The sequence below is a fragment of the Lethenteron reissneri genome, chromosome 15 (assembly GCF_015708825.2).
Source record: "Lethenteron reissneri isolate LAM-NWPU_2019-01 chromosome 15, ASM1570882v1, whole genome shotgun sequence".
NCBI lineage: Eukaryota > Metazoa > Chordata > Hyperoartia > Petromyzontiformes > Petromyzontidae > Lethenteron > Lethenteron reissneri.
The window spans coordinates 1,142,872-1,156,663 of NC_083793.1; the positions used below are offsets into that span (position 1 = coordinate 1,142,872).

The 13,792-nt window shown below is 47.0% G+C and overlaps 1 protein-coding gene across 1 annotated transcript in view; it reads left to right on the forward strand.

Annotated features, from left to right (window-relative positions):
- The window catches only part of LOC133342571 (protein bassoon-like), a 149,454-nt gene that overhangs the window by 49,892 nt on the left and 85,770 nt on the right, over positions 1-13,792 (forward strand).

Below are 13,792 nucleotides of genomic sequence, written 5' to 3' on the forward strand. Positions count from 1 at the left end.
GGCCAGGAAATTGCACTCCCTATTTGAGTCTTGATCAAAGTCTACTATCGACCAAATTGTCTTTGTGTAGTACGCCTTGGTGTGTGTGGGCAGTGCTTATGAGCGGTTCGTGCACCCCACTGGAACCCCAGTGACTCGGGTTTGAATCCTGGCTCAGGACTACATCGGTTGATTTTGTCTTCCTGTCCCGCTTTATTTCCTGGTTACTCTACATGGCTTTCTCCAATGTTCTCCCAACTGTTCTATCAGCGTTGTGATACTAGATAAGCAATCCATTAGAAACTCTCACAGTACAGAGATTCTCACCCAGTGTTAAGAGAAGCGTTTACTGGGGGAGTGGATGTCACAGAGCAGCATCTGACATCTGTCATAGAGAACCCTTACCCAACTTTAGCGGTCTGCAACTTCACACCTGCCCCGCTACATACAGAAATATTCATCACATTGCAGTTGAACTGACATTTGTTTTAATGTGGCTGAAATGTAGCCATATTTTTTCAAGTGCAAAACCAAATTTTCTAAATGTTTTTTTTAAAAGTAGTTATTGGTGTGAGCATGTTGAGACCATCAGCTGACTGTATGCTTGAGGACATTAGTTACAAGTGGCTGGAATCCGGATGTGGACGCAGGAACTCAGAGGCGCCGACTCAATCCTCTGAACTTTGGGCTACGTGGCCACCTGCAATTGAGTTGATGAGCACTGGCGATGATGATGATGATGTCGCCACAAAATACCACTCTAATTATTGTGCACATAAAATATAACCTCTATGCGAGTAAATATATATTGTGTAGGTGACGATATAAATACACGGACATAATCAATTCAGTATGGCACTAATGAAATTGATAGCCGCGGCAATATATTGCGGGAGTAATTAGCGTCTGTGATGAGCCACACGCCGATGCGAATCGCTCCACATCTCGGCAAATCCATCCATCATCGGCCATAATCGACCATTACCGCTCGTGCAGGTTCCAGCATAATTTGTTCAGAACGAGGACGCGATAAATCACACCGCGATGATCAACAAAATGATCCCCTTTTGGTGATGCGAGCACAACCTTTTGAAAATTTCGAATTCACGTGGAGGATCTTCACCGCCCGTCGAGGCATAACTCACGCGTCTGAACATCATGACCGGACGCATGCACAAGGGGAAGATAACGCGAAGGCTCACGGGGAAGAGGATCCACTCGCCCGTTCGCCCGTGCCTCCTTTATTCACGTGAAGCGCCGAATGCAGCAGGCTCGGCGCGCGAGCCACATCCAGCCATCGGCCTTCATTCTCTAGCAGGTGCCAGACGCTTTTGACACAGCCAGCATCGTCAGGGAGGGGAGACCTGGGCCAAGGCAATCGACTCAAGACGGCGGGAGTCAGGAGCGCGCCATACTGGAGGGTTTTGGTGCACAGATCTCGCCCGAGGGAAGACCGTCAGTAATGGGTGTTTCCGCGTGCTCCAACTGAGGCAGCGCAGCCCATCGTCGCGAAGCGAGCCACGGGGGGCTTCGATTTACGCGGCTCTCTGAAGCGATGTCACCAGGCGCGGTCCTTCCTCGCACATCAGTCCGAGGCGTGTTTTCGGGAGGAGGACTTTGCACATCGAGCATTTTTGTATATGTGTGACTCTAAGCAAGGTATCTCCTAAACATCACGTGGTACGATGTTTCCCTGTTCAAAAAAAACAAATATGACAGTAATGTATACCGGCATACTCATCATCATTGTGTCGTTAATTGTGCAGCGGACATACCATGTACAGCACAGGGTATCGCCTCCGAGCGGGGCTCATTGTGGGCAGAGAGTTCCCGCATACAGTGCTGTAAGTAATGAAATAGCCCAACAGCTAAATCACTCAATTTAATTGACTCAACACCAAACACATTTCATTTATATTTAAATATAAAAAAATTGACATTTACGTTTGACAAAGGAAGACATCGCGTAGAATTATGCAGGAATTTTTTTTCCCGGCACACAGAAGGACCCTGGCGATTCCTTTGAAGCAAATCAAACCGATATGAATATACATCGCAAAGCAGCACTGCCCTTTGAAACGTTATGTTTAAAAGATTAACATTCAGATGTCTCCCCGGGAGGCGATGGTGCTGACGGAATGCCCCCGCGCTGCGTGGTGCTTGTGGATAGATTGACAGGAGGAGGAGCGCTTGCCTAGTGACAAGTTGGAGTGCGGAGTTGATGTTGATTCGTATCCACGGATGATGGTCCCGTTTAGCGGGTTCCCCCACACATGTCGCACGAGAGATGCGTGGTGCTAGAGTGCAGCGGCATGAAAAGCAAAAGACGCACAACATCTCCGTTGTAGAGTTTGAGTGAAGGGTCCGTAAGGAATATTTGCACAACCAACAAACGAGGTATTTGACTGTTGTAAGCAAAACACACATGAATACAAAAATAACGTGTGCAAATGTAATACGAGAGCAAAAGAGGCTCCAGACAAGTTAGGTACAAGTAAGCTCACTAGTTTAGCCTAACAGTGGCATGAACACTCGCCAATTGAAAAAGACGATGCAAACTTGTGGGAGCAAGTGGTGCCAGACAAAAGTGTTAGCTACATGTGCAACTACGCTGAGTTTTTTGTTTTAATAGGGACATACAGACGGAGGGAGTGAAGGGATGGGGGAGGGGGCTCCCCAGCTGTGATTGTGACTGCGAGAGATGAGAGTGCGCATGCGCAAGGAGCGATCACGACCCTCCCGTGAGTTGCTGTGGCCACCTTGTTGCTCTGTCACGCAGAGCTCACGGCTGCGCTCTCTGATTTTACTTCTGTATGCACGGCAGCAGAGAGACATGGGTCAGAGTTAAGAATATGTGGCTTTTTTTTAAATCCAGTAAATATTCCACGCTCCATAGCTATAAGCATCAGGGTCATTATTATCATAATTGTCGATAAAGTATTGGCTGAAGGCCTCCCAGTCGCCCATCTCTCACGGTCCTGCAATGCCACGCTCCATCAGCATCACGCCACTCATGTTCGTGCACTCACATCATCACTTCCATCTCAACGACGGTGGTCATCCTCTCGGGCACGTTCTCGTCGCTGACCCACGGCGTTTATTATGTATTCTTGCCACTTGACAACTTCATATGAACGTGAACAACTAACGATTAAACGAGTCTCAGTCCGAGGCGTGTGTGTGTGTTCCTACCTAGGGAGCTATGCACTTTTAAATCTAGATTTAAAACGAATTTCTTTAGAACTGTTTTATGTTTAGATTTTTTGTCTTTTCACCGCACCTCCGATTAGCACCGTTGGCTACGTACGGCGCAAAATAAGTTCTACAAACATACACATACACAACAACAATAACCGCCATTCGCCACTAAGTGGCGGTGACATCAGCACGACGCTTGTGCCAGGCCATGTGCACCTTGAGGCCACGTGAAGTGTCGAAAGCCCGCTGGCAGGAGGTCACGGGGCAGACCCAGGTGCCACGGGTCGACTGACTGAGATGACTGGCTGATGCACCACCTGTGCCCCTTACTGTGCCAACTTGCTGTGCTTTAGCCACCCGGCGCTCCGCTCCTTGTTGTGAGCGTCGCTCCTCCGCCCTCCGTTGTTGTTGAAGGACGATTGCCTCCAACTGCCCAGTAGCGTCCTTCACGAGCCTCCTCCACAGAGGCTGATCTTGACACCGCTGGTACCAGTCATCGGCAAGTCCACTCAGCTCCACATCCTCCTGTACCATGTCACTCCATCTCTTCTCTAGCCCGTGCTGCGCCCGTTTAGCTCCCTCGATCCGGCCGAACAAAAGCTGTTTAGGCATGCGGTGACTGGGCATGTGGGCTACATGACCCAGCCAGCACAGCCTTGCCTGCCGGTGGAGGTCACGGATGGGACTTTGCCCAGATCATTCTACGATTTGTGAGCTCCTCACACAATCCAGCCTGGTTAAACCCAGGATGGATCGTAAGCAGGCCAGCCCTAATGTTTCTAACCAGCGAAGATGTTCCATTCGGGGGGTCCACGTTTCGCAAGAGTAGAGAAGGGATGGAATGACCGTGGCCGAGAAGACTTGAAGCTTCGTGCCGAGCGATAGACCAGGTAGCTTCCACACAGCGTTACGCAGCCGATGAAAAGATAATGCCGCTCGACTGATTCTGAGTGAGACCTCTGCTGTCAAACCGGAACCCGCCATTAGCGCACTGCCCCTTCATTTGTGCCAGCCAGGGCTGTCTACAATAACCACATTGACGTCTGGTTAGGCCACCCGTGATTGTGGCTCCACTCTTCACGCGTCTCGTCGTCTTTGTTTTGCACACCCGTCGACTGCGCCCCTGCCTTCACCTGTCTCTCTCTTACATCACAGGATCGCGAGAGATGGTGGAGGCTTGAGGGAGGCCTTCATCCAGCAGTGGATTGATTATAGCTAATAATGATGAATATCTCTGGGTTTTCTGTGGTCACTAGAATATTTTTGTGAAAAAAGAGCAAACTCATCACTATCGAGGTATACAGTGACATACATTTATCTAGTTTACATTGAATTCGATGTTTATTGGCAAGATAATAAATTATTATCTTGAGAGCCACTCTCCATCTCATCCCACATTATGTGTCTAAATCTCTCAACCAACTCTTAGTTCCATGACCCCGTGGCACAAAGGTAACGTGCAGAATTTTCTGGGATTACAGTGTTTATGATTCAGTGGATGAGCTTTTATAGGGACCAAACAAGGGCAAACTAGTAAAACAAAGTCAGTGCTATGATACGAAATTATATCGCAGCGGTGAGTTTACATTTATATTGTGATACCGGTCGTGATGATGCCGTGGTGCGACGGGTTGGCACACGCTTGACTTGCAATCCAGAAGTCACCGGTTCGATCTTCTGGTGCGGCAGTTGAAGCGATGGACACTTTTCTTAAATCCCCCCCTCCGTCTCTGTCCACCCAGCAGTAGCAAATGGGTACAATCACAGTTCGTTGATCGGCACGCCGAGTGTGGGAGGATAAAATGTGGGTCCTTCCACCTCTTGTGAGACGACTGCCCAGCGTGGAATCGTAGGTCAAACAGCCTCCAGGGAGCTCCCGCTCTGTTTGGAAGATCTTCTGCCAGCAGTGGCGTGAGTGAGCAATTGCATTGCCGCCCCTTTAACGTTTTACCCTCACTGGACGTGACTTGCAGTTAAATGTGTAATTGTGTAGGTGACCGACTGGCTCAAGAGGATATTGCTGCGTCAGACAACTGAGTCGGCAATACTCGAGTCCCGGGTTTGGATTTCCGAGTGGAGGCACTCGACATAAAATGGGGTTCTCAAGTGTCATGAGTTCATAGTTTCAGCCTGGTTATCAATGACTGCAACAATAAAAGTTGTATTTTTGTTTTCTTAATTAGCTCTTAAAATTTCTAATTTTCAGTTGGATTGAAATGTGACGTTCTGTTTAAAAGGAGTCAGGAAAATGCATGTGGATTAGAGTTCGTTTCAGGTTTTTCAGAGTTAGTTCTGACATAATTTTCCAGAAACATTCTCTGACACGTAATGTTACATTGCTCGCTATGTAAGCTCATGCACTGAGAGCACAAGCTCAGTACAACGTGGGGAGAAAGCGAAAATAAATGTATAATTATATAAAGTAACGCAACATGTAATTCAAATATTTGACTGGTTCGGTGTGAAGGCAGTGGTAGATCGTGCAGAGCCCTGGGATGTGAGACACCCATTTTGCAGTGCTAAGGGGTGGCCTGTTTTGGGAAGTACAGCAAGTAGGTTGCTAAACTCTCTCTGTGGATCATTGCCCTGTTTTCCTTCCACACACAGAGCTACTGGATAAATAATAGGCCCAAACATTTCAAGCAGAATTATGCAGAGAAAAATATCGGCATTCAATTGAGGCTTTTGTAGATACATCAAGAGCTAGTATTGTTATTATTGTTGTAATTGTGATAAGCATTGCTTATGGCTAATCCAAAGTTATTGCACATTTGGTTTTCGCAGCGTTTTGTAACCCGTGGCATTGTGAGCTTCATTAAAAAATATCTAGCAATTTCCGTGTTAGACATTGTAGGCGCCCATTCAAGAAGAATTGCAAATCTATAAATATCTGCACGCTGATGTATGCCTGGGTGGGGTGAAAACATGTGACAACGATTGCAATCATTCAAACCATTTAATTAAAACCTTTATTTATTTATAACTCCACACACTTTTCCATTTTTTTTCAGTTCATTGGCAACATTCATCACGGGAAATTGATTTTAAATCAGTCAAACCTCCTGGATAAACCGTACGTATGAAACTAAAATGCAGAAAATTTGCAAATGATCGAACGTTACCATGGTATAACGGTGGCACACTGGAATTATGATCCAGAAATCGCCGGTCCAATCTCCTGATGCGCCAGTTGAAACAACAAATCACATTTCTTAAATCTCTCCGCCTCAATCCACCCAGCGATATGAATGTTTACCCCAGGGTGAGTCGGTGGGCAGGTCACGTGTGGCCAACATGGACGAGTGGGCCAGCTCTGACATCTCGAGGCTCTCTCGAGAGCTCCGCCGAATGGCGGCACTTCGTCCAGCAGTGGCGTGGTCAAGCAATTGCAGGGCTGCGCAGAGAAAGGCACGTGTCACTGTGTCGCCTGGAGGGACACGTGCTGTCGGTGCACGTGGTGCTCGCCACACCGGCTGGCACACAACAGGTGTTGTGCCTGGCACCATGCACACCATATTTTTATTTCATGTGCCGGTTGTCGGCATACCGTACCACTTGATAATTTTAGGCTGAGTTGACTCAGGGAAGCCTCAGCCCTGAGATATTGGGATTATTGCACAGTGGGTGAACACCACCACTCGCCGCTGTACTTACGCTAAAGACAAATATCCCCCGCGTAGCCTTGGAGGCAATAGAGACAAGTGCTGTTAGTGAACAACACCACGCTCGACTGCCTCCCCACAGTACCATTTAGGGCTTGCTAAACCTAGGGGAGGCTCAGTACAGCCTCAAGTATGACTTTTGCATGGCCCGGAATCAAACTGCGATTCGTGGGTTTGCAGTGCTGCCGTGCGCTCACCGCAGTCACGGCCGCCTCACCCACCCACAACAATTGAACGCATTGCCCTTGAATTTACCAGATGAGAACCCACTGAGAGTCGTTATCCCGTGTGCGGCGTAGAGAGTAGTTACGTAAGGACAGTATGTTTAGCATTTAAATAGGCTTCAGGTGATTTCAGATATATAGGGTTAAAGACAAAGATGACGTTCCCCCGTTAAAGCCTTACTCGACGGTTGGGGCAAGTGCCAGTTAGCGGGCCTGAGTTTGAATCGAGGTTTCATGAATGAATCATTAGTCAGCAGCCATGCTCAATCCACTGATGGATGAAGGCATGCTCAAGCCTTCACTATCCCTCATGATCCGGCGGGGTCATAATCCACCCCAGCGCCTGCTGCACACGCGCACCGATTCCATTGCTCCATCTCTGCAGGAGACGTTCCCTCGGTCACGTTCCGTGACTGCCAATCCATCACCTTCACCTCAGGGTGATTTACAATGGCCTTGGGTCCGTTGTAGTTGATTAAAAATGATATTAATGTTCCGCCTTTGATCTATCCACTGCTTGATGAAGGACACCCCCTGCACAGTTGGGGGTTGTTTGACTAGACGTCTCCCTGTGGGTGAGTGTGGGTTGGTGAATAGGGTGGGTGCCCAGGAAAGGCTTCGAAATCATTGCCCTGGCCAGGAATCAACTCGTCCTGCAGTGCACGAACCACTGCACCAAAATTCCACCCATGTGAATAGCGTACAACGTTGTCTCTCTGCACACGTGAGCATTAAACAACACTTACCTACGTTGGTTAACCTGAGTCAGTCGTAATAATTACACATTACCACATCAGGTGCCAGTCTACTACTCGTAGGACAAATGCGTACTTTATTTTATTGACTTTGGAGGGATGGTCAAGCCACACTTGGCATTTGAGCTCGCAACCCTTCTGACTGCAGAACGCCGCTCTCCAATCATTGCGACACCTCCGTACCCAATCATTGCACCACCACCCTACCTAATCATTGCACCACCACCCTACCCAATCAATGCACCACCACCCTACCCAATCAATGCACCACCACCCTATCCAACCACTGCACCACCACCCTACCCAACCATTGCACCACCACCCTACCCAATCATTGCACCACCACCCTACCCAATCAATGCACCACCACCCTACCCAATCAATGCACCACCACCCTACCCAATCAATGCACCACCACGCTACCCAACTATTGCACCACCACCCTGCCCAACCATTGCATCACCACCCTATCCAACCACTGCACTACCACCCTACCCAACCATTGCACCACCACCCTACCCAATCAATGCACCACCACCCTACCCAATCAATGCACCACCACCCTACCCAATCAATGCACCACCACCCTATCCAATCAATGCACCACCACCCTACCCAACCATTGCACCACCACCCTACCCAACCATTGCACCACCACCCTACCCAACCATTGGATCACCACCCTACCCAACCATTGCACCACCACCCTACCCAACCACTGCACCACCGCCCTAAGCCAGCTGACAATCCCCGCTGAATGCGTTCACAGACGCGGCGATCGCGTGCGTTGCCGAGGAGCAAAGGAGCTCCATGGCTGTTGGATAGGTCGGTGGCTGACACAATGTGCTCTTCCTGTCCTGTGCTTGCCAGCTGCGTAGCCGGTTCCAGCCAGCTGCTGCAGGTTTGCTCTAAGAAGACTGATGCAGCTGTGATTTCCCCATTTACGGATAAATTCAATCACGGGGCGATGTGTGGTCGAAATATGCTCCTGAATCCCCCTCTCCCCCGTACTGCTGTCAACAAAACCATCGCCCGTCCCTCTTGTAATCATAATAGCAATGCGATCATGGGATCCTCTAAGGTTTGACATTCATTATTTTGATGTATTATTTGGAAAGAAAGATCAGGAAGCTAGAGTTTAGTGGGATGGCAAACATTTAAAATTGGAATATTTCAGTAAATATTTACTCGCATATGTATTAGTAATGAGTATTAGTAATTAGCCATTGTACTTTAGACCTATCTGATAGATCGGCTGACGTCCATACAATAAAGATTGTATGCTAATCTCTTACATTAACATCGCCACCTTGGCGTGCTCGCCGTGGAGGATGCTTTTGACGATCGTACATTAACATGCTAATTTTTTATTTGGCAGCCCTTTCATTGGTGGAAAACCCACCACCGCCGCAGTCGCTGACCACCACTTACATTAACATTGGCTGCTGACATTTGAGCTACGTCCATTTCAAACCTTTATAAGCAGTTGTCTTTAGAAGCTAACCCCCATTTTCCTGATGTCGACCGCTTGTGTAGCGATTGAAACGCCGTAGTTTTTTGTTATTTTTGTTATTTCTTTGAACCTATCTACGTGACTTTACGGAAAGACCCAAAGAATATGAATTTCTGTAGTCACGAAAGCTTTAAGTCAGGCTGGGGTATATTTGCCGACTTGAGAACCCTACCTACAAGATTAAGCTGTTAAAAACCTACGGTATTTACTGGCAGACCGATTTGCAAAGCTACTTACTGTCTACAGCTTCGTGCATTAAAAAAAGTGTTTTGGTTGCAACATTTGCTTTGGAAATCGTTACGTGGGAAAACAGAAAAAAAAACAATTGACAAGATAGCACTTACAATTGGTGTAACGTTGTCCACGGTTTTGCAGCTGGGTGCAGTGAGCTGGCAAGAGAATGGGAGCGTGGCACACATGAACACCGTGGCGACGCTTGGAGCATCGAGGGAGAGAGTTGGTCTATCATGGATATGATATGGAGGTGTGGGATTTGCTGCGTTTTTTTCAGGCGTTAAAAACAGAAGGCCATATTCCGGTCCTTTATAGCGACAAGGCCACTGTACAACAGTCGTGCTATTTATAGGAGCGCTGCAGCACGAACTGGCTCAGTGGCTGCACTGCGACCACCCGGCCACCCATCATCCCCTTCAATGTGCAATCTATTTCGCTTCACCTCTCTCCATCTTTTCTGATCTCTCCCTGTCACTCGTTACCTCTGTCTCTCTCCCACACAACACAACGCGACTTCTCCTTCTTCGTATGGCTGACATTGATCTAGAAGAAGAGCGAGAGCGATACTTTTACATTGAGGCGGTTGAGCCAGATGTTTGAGTGGTGCGCATTACTGCGATGATGATGATGATGGAGATTCCCTTCGTATTTGTGAATCGGACATCGAGCCGTTAAATGGTGTGTTCTGGCTGACCGTGGTCGCACACCGGAGAGTGTGCAATTTTCCATTCGCACATCCAGTATCTGCACCTACTGCTGCCATTTTTTTCCGTGGATGTGGTTCAGCTTGGGGTTGTGGTCCATGAGCTTGGTGGAAGCTCAAAGCCCAGGGGATCGTCTACATCGTCGCGTTATTGAAGAGGTGATTGTAATTTGTTGTGAACTCCATTCGGCATTCCAAGCATCGTCACATCATCATCAGGATTGAAGTTGTATTGACAACAAAGCAACTTATCACAGTTCACTGGAATGCCTGGACTGTGTGCTGCTCTCCACAGCTGAAGTGAGAGTGATACTCAGTCTACCTGTTTCTTCATTCACCGACCACATGTATTGTGAGTGGAACGGTGAGACGAGGTGCATACTGTTCATCACAGTAGCAGCAGCAGCAGTCTGGAGAGGAGCATTAATCGGTGGTGAGGAAGGGGGCTTAGAGTTAGCATCACCTCAAAGAGACCTTCAGATTGCCTAAGCTGTTACAGCCGCTAGACAAGGTGACACGTTACTATGGGCCACGTTCACATCTTGACAAAATTGGCAAATTGTTTTTGTCAACTCAAAGATGTGCGCAGTTGTTGGTGATGGGCAGATGACCGTAGGGTTTTTGTTCAAATTCCTACAGAAAGGGTTATTTGTCAAGGGTGCATCCAGCGTCAGGGTGAGTAAATATAAAGGACTGTGAAAGATGTTTAGATGTTATTGACTTGCACTTTTTGTTTGACTGTAGATTCTGGTTCCTGGCTTTCAGAAACGTGTTCATAGCACACGGAGAAGAGAGGTCAGCGTTAGAGTTAATTAGGTTTGGAGACTGCATTTGATAACATGGGGTCCTGATTAGATTAACATTTAAAAAAAAAATTCTGATCAGTTTTTAAATAGGCATTTTTATAATTACCGAATAGTAGCTATCGAGCAACAGACACATCCTTAAATAATAAAAAAAAGTATTCTAATATAAACGAATTTAAGTTAAAAGTGAAATGTTGCTGGCGCATTGCATTGTGGGAAGGTTTGTTTAGGGCATACTCCTGCCAATGCATTCCTGGGCCCCAATCACCATTTCAATAAAATGTATTTATCTGCCCTACATTCCTGAGGCAGAGAAGTCTGGGAAATAAAATGAACGATACAACTACAAAGCAGTTTTTGTTTTACTAAAGAGAATAAGGTTTGATCAGCACTCAATGACAAAGCTACGTCTGAAATGACGGGAGGCTGCTCATTCAGTGCTGCTGCTGCTGCTGGAACGATGTTCAGTTTAAAAGCGTGGCGATGGGCTGCTGTCCACGTTTGATGTCATCATATTTAATGGGTACGAGCGAGCACCCTTTTGGCAGCCTTTTGGATGAGTTGATTACGTTGAGTGAGAGAGTCGGAAATTGTAGTAATCTTATCTGGAGGTTACAAAGGCACGAATTAAGGTTTCAGGAGCATAGTATAGGACGTTATGGATCCGTGGACATTTTTTGCGGGTGATGGGAAGCATATTTAGAAGCCTGAGAAATATGTATGTATGTTGAACTTCTTTCACACCGTACGTAGCCAACCGTGCTAATCAAAATATGGTGAGAAATAGATAGCTCCGAGTCGCCCAGGAGGACGCTAAGCTTACACACATGCTCGACGATATCTAAAGTCGGTGAACAGCAGGTGATTGGAATCGTGTACGAGTAGATCTGTTTGTTATTTGAGTTGAATAAAACTTGACGTCATCTGCTCGGAGACAGCGGTGACACAGGAAGAGCGAAAGCGACACATCGAGCTGCGCGTGGTCGGCAAAGAAGTGATGACCAATCTCAAAACTCAAAATAATTTCATCTGGAGGAAGTAGGGGTACATGGCAAGGAGTCGAGGACTAAGCATAGAGCCATGAGGATCACCATACTGCAGAGGTTTGCACGATGGGGTTATTCCCTGGATAGAGGACGAAGAAATTCCATTCAGATGGAATGCAGCGGAGAACCACGCAAGGAGTGGATAAGAGATGCCCACGTGACTGTATAGGTGGATTTGTGGCCTTCTGATTGTTAAATCATGAGCTCTACGCTCATGGTTTTATACGCTTCAGTCATTTTTCTGGAGCAGTCACACCTGATGACGGATGCTTGTGTTGTTTCCGAAACGTCGTGATTTAATTTATTTGCTTTCATTGTAATTTTATTTAATCTACGTGACTTTACTGAAGAAACCAAAGAGCATGAGCTCTAACCATAGCACCACCCAGTGAGGTGTTTCGTTATATGTATTAAAAACAACATGTTTTTTATAGCCAGTGCTGTTGAAAAATTATTTTAATCAGGCTGTGTGTAGTTCATTGCTGCATTTCCCTGCAGTGAAATGCTTGACTTACATAGTAATGATTTAATTGTGTTGGCTACACACATAATTATATTCCAGTTGTACATTAGCAGTGTTAACACATACCTGTCGAGAACGCTCCACGGCAGAAAGCCTGATAACACACAGAGCACATTGCGAAACGACTTAGAAGCCATAGCATTTACTTTAGTGCAATCATTAGTCAGACCTTTTAAATAATTACATTTATTACAGAACATTTGTTTTTTTTGCGTAATCGCAGCAGTCAATAAGCTCTCTGAAGCAGTAACCCTGCATCATTATGGATAATATGGATAATGTATTTCGTTTTGTAAACGTAACTAGGTAGTGGACAACGTAGCGGTCATTCCGCAGTCACATGACGCCACCATCCCCGCCCCCCCCTGCACGTAGTTTATGGTTCAGTGGGGTGTTAAATCACTGACTTGGATAGTTCAAGCCTTGCAGCATTTTCAGCCGAGATTCATGAAAGAGCTCTCAGTCTTACGTGCAAGGGAATGTGGAAGACAGAACTCGTGACATCAACATTCGTTATCCAAGTGCGCTGGCACTCGCCAATAATATAAGCACGTCGAGGTAGGGTTTGCCGTGTCACTCGGAGATCTGACCGACAGAGTAACACGCTGTCCTGGATGAAACAGGACCAACGAGTACGATTCTGACTCGTCCGTGAGGAGCTTGAGTGTCACATTTCCTTGTGGTTGTGGGGCTTTCTCTGGGCACTCTCATTTCCTACCCCACTCAATAATAATACAATGGCCAAACGTGAAAATGGCATTGAGACTGAGCGAGGCGTTTGCAGGTGAACAGTCGTTCTCGGTAGTGTTGGTCAGAGGTGGGACAAAGTCATTGTTATGCAAGTCCAAGTCGAGTCTGAAGTCATCAAATTCATGACTCGAGTCTGACTCGAGTCCAAGTCACATGACTCGAGTCCACACCTCAGAGGTGGGACAAAGTCATTGTTATGCAAGTCCAAGTCGAGTCTGAAGTCATCAAATTCATGACTCGAGTCTGACTCGAGTCCAAGTCACATGACTCGAGTCCACACCTCAGAGGTGGGACAAAGTCATTGTTATGCAAGTCCAAGTCGAGTCTGAAGTCATCAAATTCATGACTCGAGTCTGACTCGAGTCCAAGTCACATGACTCGAGTCCACACCTCTGGTGT